This window comes from Helobdella robusta (assembly GCF_000326865.2).
Source record: "Helobdella robusta unplaced genomic scaffold HELROscaffold_7, whole genome shotgun sequence".
In the NCBI taxonomy this organism is placed as follows: domain Eukaryota; kingdom Metazoa; phylum Annelida; class Clitellata; order Rhynchobdellida; family Glossiphoniidae; genus Helobdella; species Helobdella robusta.
Window position 1 is genome coordinate 2,295,766 of NW_008705398.1, and position 8,737 is coordinate 2,304,502.

Here is an 8,737-nt window from a genome sequence, read left to right on the forward strand (position 1 = left end):
ACGAAGCTAACATGGAGAAAATTGAAAATGCCGGGGAAATAATTTTCTGCTTTTGATGTTGTTTNCGGTGGATTAGTTGTTGTGGTTGGAGCGATTGTTACAGTTGTTGGAGCGATTGTTCCAGTTGTTGGAGCGATTGTTCCAGTTGTTGGAGCAATTGTTACAGTTGTTGGAGCACCATTGTTGGAGCGATTGTTCCAGTTGTTGGTGCGATTGTTACAGTTGTTGGAGCGATTGTTACAGTTGTTGGAGCGATTGTTCCAGTTGTTGGAGCGATTGTTACAGTTGTTGGAGCGATTGTTACAGTTGTTGGAGCGATTGTTACAGTTGTTGGAGCTATTGTTCCAGTTGTTGGATCGATTGTTACAGTTGTTGGAGCGATTGTTCCAGTTGTTGGAGCGATTGTTACAGTTGTTGGAGCGGTTGTTACAGTTGTTGGAGCGATTGTTTCATTAGTTGTTGTATAATTTTCTGCAACCATTGCTTGAAGAATGATGATAGCGGTACAGCACCAAATATATTTTCTTTTATCTGTCCACATCATTGCGTCTTAGCCGTATTTTAATTGTAGTATTTTTCCTTTTCAAAGTTTCTGATTTATCAGTTTATTGCAAAGTTTTTAAAATCCTAATATCATTTGATTTGACTTGGTTGAGTCTTCGTCTCTCTCATGTATATTTACGCAAAGTGGCTTGTTACGTTGTGCCTTGATTGTTATTTCTATATTTATTTTCGTTGGACATAAATTAATCGCAATAATAACATTTTTTTTAATAAAAAAATGATTGGTAATAACGTCGAGTGGGTTTCTCCTTTTCGTTTAATTTTTCATATAAGAACTCATCATTTTCTCTCTTTTTTGTCGGTGAACTTTCAAAAGCACACTTCATCTCAATAGTTTTCTATTAACGTCAGAACTACTACTACTACTACTACTACTACTACTACTACTACTACTACTACTACTACCACCACTACTACTACTACTGCTGCCGCTACATCAGTAATACTAACGCTACAAATCCTACTACTACTTATTCCTGTTAGAAATACTGCCAATTTTACTCTTGTTTCTATCAGAAAGTAATACATTTTACAATGTACCTGCAGTTTGCCAAGTGAGCCATTTTTTTAAAAAATCGTGTTTTCATCAAAAAATTAATAAACACTCTGCCCTGAATGAACTAAATCCTCCGTCGTTTAATGTGCCAAACGTTCGAATTTGAATTGATTTGAATGGTGGAGTTTGTTAATCCGTTAATACGTACAATGTTTTATTTTTTTATTACTATCAGTAAGATTACTAATAGGTTTAGAATCAATAAAAAACCCTACGATTTTTGATGAAATTTTGATTGATCTCTGTTAATTTTCTTCGTGCAGAACATTTGGTGTGGGACTGGAAAGGAGTGCAATCGTTCTAGTGGGATATGTGGTTAGTCGTAGCGTTCGTTTACACGAGTTTTATCACTGGTAGCTACACACCTATCTGTGATTTTTAGAAAAGACTTAATTATATAAGTTCATTTGCCATACATTTTCAAATGAAAATATGCATATTTGATCTTTATGATGAAAAAGGTTTAAACATCATCCCACGTTAATACTTTCCTTCCAATGTCGCGGATTTTATTAGTAGGAAGAATTTTGCAAAAATGAATTTGTTTACTCATCTTTTTTGACATAGGTTTAATTTATAAACACGACGATGGTAATGGTGAGTTGCAACATAATTTAATATTAAAATTGTAAATTGAAAGACATTTAAATTCAACGATAATCAAAGAATGAAATGTTGGAAGAGGAAAAGTTTGATCAGAAGATTGGCGGTAGAAGCAATGAAAAAAACATTTATATTTTTTGTTTTCAATTCTACAGTGTTGGTTTTTTGAACTAATAATATTCTTTTATTTATAGATTTTAATATCATTTGTTTGAACTTTTTTCAAAATTTATAAATTATCCATTTAAACTCAACTATGAAGTTTCGTTTTAAAAAAATTGAACAGAATATAAAAATAAAATTTTCAGAAAACTAAATAAATTGACAATTCATTGAAAAGAAATTGTATGATCAACTAATTTTAAGCCATACATTAAATCTTCCAAGAACTTTTCTTTTCATAAACAATAATTCTTTTTAAAATATATAATGATACTAAAATTTAAAGTGTTTGGAAACTGGAATCTAAAAAACTGGATTTCCTTGTCATCCTACAGACATATCAAATAAATTTTTCATATTCTAATCAGAAAATAAAATTCTCCATGCATATGAAAATTAAGTCAACATCCACAAAAATTTTGACCGCCCAATTTATTATTATAAGGTCCTTAAAATCCTGGAGCTATTTTTAAATAACTATCCTTACTAAACTTTCGTGCCACCCCATGTCATGTCATGATGTTTCTACAAACAAAATTCAGGATCAACATTATAATATGAAAATTGTGTTGTAATAGTTTTTATCTGTTTTACGCTTCAGCAGCTGCACAGCAAGACACACGATGGAAAACTCACTCATGACGCTGAACATAAGAACACAGGCGAAAAGCAGGCACATGTAAGCTCACAAAATCTTACATGCCTACCGATAATTATCATTTTTTGATATAAAAATGTATAACAACAGTTTTACTATAAATCTATAAGAATGTATTCAAAGTGATAGTTGTTATGAAGCTCCACACTGCAGTTGCACGATCACACTCCTCTCTCACAAACGTTAAACATTCAGCACATTTTATACAGGGAACATTAAGTGACACATCAATATATTGATTGCGGTCTACCTAATTATTTAGTATTTATCAATTTTATCACACCCACACAGCACACACACACACAAACAAACAAACACACACACACACACACACAATAGAACCAACTTAAAATGAAAATGTGGATGTTTGAACTCACCATCAGTATCCATGATGATCACCCGGCCATAAATCATCCATCCGTCTTCAGAGATCAATCAATGTAGGAGGCAGCACTTGAAACGATCTTTGAATATTTCTTTGAAATCCTCTTTGAAACTCTCGTGAGCATTTTCAACTTTGGATCGATACGTGCCGGTCCATTATATTTTGATATTAAAAAATAGAACTACGTGCTGACCCTGTTCGAACATTCAAACGCGTTTGCACTGTAAAAATAATGAAGTATTGAGAGGTAAACAATATTTAAAATACACTTCACGTATTATACAAAGCGTCAGCAGTCTATGCATTCCTCTTTCCATGTTAGTTTGCAGTTTCAACTCGCTCATTCCCTTGCATAGAATGTTCTTACTGATAAAGCGTTTCATTGGTGCTGGCTCGAATTTCTTTCACCATCTGTTGCTGTTAGAAATGAGTTTGAAATGTGAGGCTTGAAGAATCGTTTGTTGTTCCATAGCAGGTTATGGACGTGTTGAACAGCTGTATCAAAAAATTATTTCCTTTCATTCAAAATTAGATAATTAATAAACATTTGATTCTAGGAATTATTAAGCACGCACAAGTTCACACCTTCTAGCAGCATCAACAAGCAACGCTGATGCAGACAAAATAGACTTTGGATTAAACGCATTTTAAGCAAAATAAATTCAACAATAAACCCTCTAAATGTCTGTCGAGAAAGAAGATTGTGTCACAATTTATGACGTTCTAATTTGCACTTGAGAGCGCTCTTCGGAAGAAACTTTTTGTCTATATGACGCTTTTATAAATATCTAATAATAAATGAATGAATAAATAAATAAATGAATGAATGAATAAATGAATGAATAAATAAATGAATGAACGTATTTAGAAGAGAATACAATTTGTACCTTTTTATAAAGCAACCGAACAAAGTAATCTGAAATCATAAACCAGCAACCGATAAAACGAACGAAGCAGTTATTATGCATTCCGGGCGCAAATGGAACACGTCGGCACCTAAATGAGTTGCTTATGAATTTTATGGCCGGCAATGATTGCATGACGCAACAAATGAAAAATATTGGCAAATACACTAAACTACTCTGTTGGGACATCTAACACTGTTTTCACTAACGCTAGAAACTGCTTCTTATCTTACGCTTCTAATAGGAATAATTTCCTGAATTGGACTGAGCTAACATTACATTGATTAGTTAAATAATTTTTATTATTTTGCTGCAACAATATGAATTTAATATTTATTTCGAAGTTGGGAGTGGCCACATTAAAAATCGAAAATTTTGTTCATGAAATAAAAAAAGATTTGTCTTGATGTTTGCTTAAAAATTTTTTAAACTTGTAAAACGCAAGAGTTGGAAAAAATATTTAGAATACTGAATTGTTGTTGAATTATTTGAAAATATTTTGAAATAAAATGAATGTTTTTTAAAACTTTTTTTGAATGATAAAATGATCTTCAATTTGACAACGAAAGATTCGCTGTCCTCGCATTGAAACTGTATCTTTTTTTTCACAAATGAATCTCCAGTAAAGTTGTTCGCCTCAACAGATTCAACCTTTCTTCCATGATTTTTTTTCTAAGAATAAATTTATTTTTTTTATTGCAACAAACATTTTCGTAATATTCACGGCACAATGATGTTTTAGATTTCTATTGAACTATTTTTACATTTAAAATTCGTTGTTTGCCCAAAAGAGAATTAAACACACCCAGATACAATTTTTTATAGCCTTCACCATTTTAACTGAATTTAAGCTCCCAAAGTTTTGAAAATTACAATTTACATTCTGATTTACATAAATCGATTTTTTTTATTTTATAAAATTTTTGGTTAAACTTTTATTCAATTATAATCAGCGTGATATATCTTTTCTCTTCTACTAAACCCGAATATATTCGAGTGACTGGTCTAACATTCTAATTGCAAGGTTTGTGAAATGGAAGTCTTTTGTTTGAAACTTTCCTGTTTTTTTTTCACCGTATATATTTTTTTGTGTATAATTGTCAAACATTTGTTTGATCTTTCAATGCAATTTAATAGCATCTGTTTATGAAATTCGATTATCATGGGTGCCTAATGCGAAATTAACCGAAACCATTTTAAAGACTATTCCACCATCCATTTTACACTAAAATGGTCATTCAAAACTGGGGTGCAACTTTTTTCTCTTTCTTCCCTCTCTCTTTCTTTGTTCTTATTTTTATTTCCTATACTCTTTCACCTTCTTTTCTTTCCTCTTTTAAACTACTCTTGATAAAACAAGATGACTCTGGTACTGTATGTAAGTCTTTTACTTTCCATTTTTCTTGTTCACCTCCTTGCTTCATTTAAAGTTGAAAAATGAAACCAAAACTAGTGAATAATTTTTTTTATTAAAAGCATCATCAATACATTCCACAAGACCGTAACATGACAGCACAATAAACATTTAATTGATTTGCCACTTTATTGACAACCTTAATGTAATAATAAATTATATTTTCGGTCAGTAAGTAAAAATGCCTTGTTTGCGCAAACTTTAAAATATCTTAACACAACCAGGTTCAATTGCACACTAGTGAAAATATAACAAAAACAATCGTTAGATGATTTGAAATAAATATTTATGTCGTAAATAGAGAAGGTGTTTTACAATGTTCTGACACAAACCCGGAGTTGAAGAGTGAAAAAACAACCACGGCATCATCCTCATTCATTTCATCTAAAAATACTTCAAATTTATAATTTTGCAACCGGAATACAATCCAATAACTCCCACCTGGATCTGCTACAGGACATCACGCGCGTTTCCGTTGGATTCTGGAAAGTGCATTGAAAGTTGAAACCATGGAAACTCTTAACAACAACAACAACTCGGCTCATAAACTACGATGCGAAATAATTTGCAATAATTTTCCATATAAATGTGCATGCATTTTTAGAATTTGACATGAAAGTTATATATGTTGATGTAGAATACTTATTTATAGCGACACAGAAACCATGATTAAAAGACTTGAATCAAAAATAAAAAATGTTATTCATTTACATATTCAGTTGAATTCGTATTTTAATAAACACCACGAAGCCAAAAAACTTCAAAGAAGATTATAAAGGAAGTTTCAACATTGTAAGCCAGTGATAAGAATGCCTAATTAAGGCTCACATCCATCAAGAGACAGTATGGAGTCTTTGCGGGTTTGTTGGTCTGCAACGTTGTCTGTGTGGCTCGTTGTTGTCGTTTTATGTGTCTTGACTGTGGTGTTGTATGTCTGGATGTTGTTGTATATCTGAATGTTGTTGTATGTCAGGATGTTGTTGCATGTGTTGTGTGTTTGAATGTTGTATGTCCTGATGTTGTTGTATGTCTGGATGTTGCATGTCTGGAAGTTGTTGCATGTGTTGTATGTTTGAATGTTGTATGTCCTGATGTTGTTGTGTGTCTGGAAACTCTATGTCTGGATGTTGTATGTCTGGATGTAGTGTGACTGAGTGTTGTATGTCTCAATGTTGTTGTACAACTGGGTGTTGTTTATGTTTACTTATTATCCTCATATATGTTTGTACGCTGTTGTTTTATACCTGGTTACCGATGTATCTTTTCTGAGCATATGATTTGTGTGTGTTTTATACAAATGTTTCTGTGTGTGTTGTGTGTGTGTATGTGATTTGTTGTGTAATAGTTGCATTGTTTGCTTGACTGGTTTAGCTGTATGTTGGATTGCACTTGTTGTTTTACGCCTAGATGTTATTTTCTAAAATTAGATGTTGATGTATGTTTGAAAGTTGTTGCACAGTGTATGTCTAAAAGTTTTTGTTGTATGTCTAAACGTTGTCGTTGCACGTTTAAAAGTTGTTGTCGAGAGTATAGCTAGACATTTTATTTCTGTATATATGTATGTCTCTTGTTTATTGTTATGGACAATAAAGAAAAGAGACGAAGACAGATTGGAAGCATTTGAGATAAAGCGTTACCGAAATTTGTTGGGAATCAGTTGGAGGCAGAAAGTAAAGAATGAAACCATCAGAAATTAACTTGGAAGACAGAAAAGTGTATATGACAAAGTCAGAGAAAGAAAATTGTGATTTTTTGGACACATTTGTAGAATGAGAAAAGACAGATTGATTAAGATGGTACTAATGAGGAAAAGAGATTGGAAGAAAATAGTTGGTAGACCTGCAAAGAAATGGATAGGTGACATTACTGAATGGACCGGTGTTGGTATTCTGAATCAAATAAAACTGGCCAAAGATAGAAAAGATTTTTGAAAAGAAAAAAGGAAAAAATAAAAGTAAAAAGCATGCTTAGATGTAAACCATCGGTCTCGACGGTCCCCTGATGGACAAAGGAGGGTCACTGATTGACTGATTGATGTATGTATGTATATATGTATGTATGTATGTATGTATGTATGTATGTATGTATGTATGTATGTATGTATGTATGTATGTATGTATGTATGTATGTATGTATGTATGTATGTATGTATGTATGTATGTATGTATGTATGTATGTATGTATGTATGAACCCATAATTGATTAGAACTATAGGGAAGTAATAATCATATCCGGGTTCAGCTTTAATCTATGTTAAACGCTTCGCACAGACAGGTATTTTAACGCTCCATCCAAAATACAGAAAGAATTATATTTTTGAAGTAAAATAGAAAAGGATTGCTTTACATAACTCTTCTCTAATGGGTACTTCTACAATCCTGCTACAGAGTTAATTCAGAAAACTCTGAGTCTGTGCATTGGTTGGACCAAAGGTCTCAATGCAGACTGGCTGAAAAATTTTGCTTTCTGCAAGAGCCGCATATGTATGTATGTATGTATGTATGTATGTATGTATGTATGTATGTATGTATGTATGTATGTATGTATGTATGTATGTATGTATGTATGTATGTATTAGGGATGCACCGAAGTTCGGCCCGGCTCCGGCCCCGGCCAAAATCCGGCTTTTTTTTCAAATCCGGTCGAATCCGGCCCCCTGCCGGATTTGGTGGCCGGATTTAAGCGTCTATCAACTTTTAAAAATGTTAGAAATAGAAAAAAAATTTTATTGAATTCAATTAATTTTATGTCAATAAGTTAATGGCTAAGGCTAAGCTGAAGGCATACATGACACATAATAACAACATCATTAATTGTTGTATGAGAATGTTGTTGTATGTGAATGTTGTTCAATGTGAATGTTGTTGTATGTGAATGTTGTTGTATGTGAATGTTGTTCAATGTGAATGTTGTTTTATGTAAATGTTGTTGTATGAGAATGTTATTGTATGTAAATGTTGTTCAATGTGAATGTTGTTCAATGTGAATGTTGTTCAATGTGAATGTTGTTGTATGTGAATGTTGTTGTATGAGAATGTTGTTGTATGTAAAGGTTGTTCAATGTGAATGTTGTTCAATGTGAATGTTGTTGTATGTGAATGTTGTTGTATGTGAATGTTGTTGTATGAGAATGTTGTTGTATGTGAATGTTGTTCAATGTGAATGTTGTTGTATGTGAATGTTGTTGTATGAGAATGTTGTTGTATGTGAATGTTGTTCAATGTGAATGTTGTTGTATGAGAATGTTGTTGTATCAATGTGAATGTTGTTGTATGAGAATGTTGTTGTATGAGAATGTTGTTGTATGTAAATGTTGTTCAATGTGAATGTTGTTGTATGAGAATGTTGTTCAATGTGAATATTGTTGTATGTGAATGTTGTTGTATGTGAATGTTGTTGTATGTGAATGTTGTTCTATGCAAATGTCGCATGCATGTTAAAGATAAATATAGAGTATGTAGATGTTAATAGATGTTGTTGATGCTGCTTG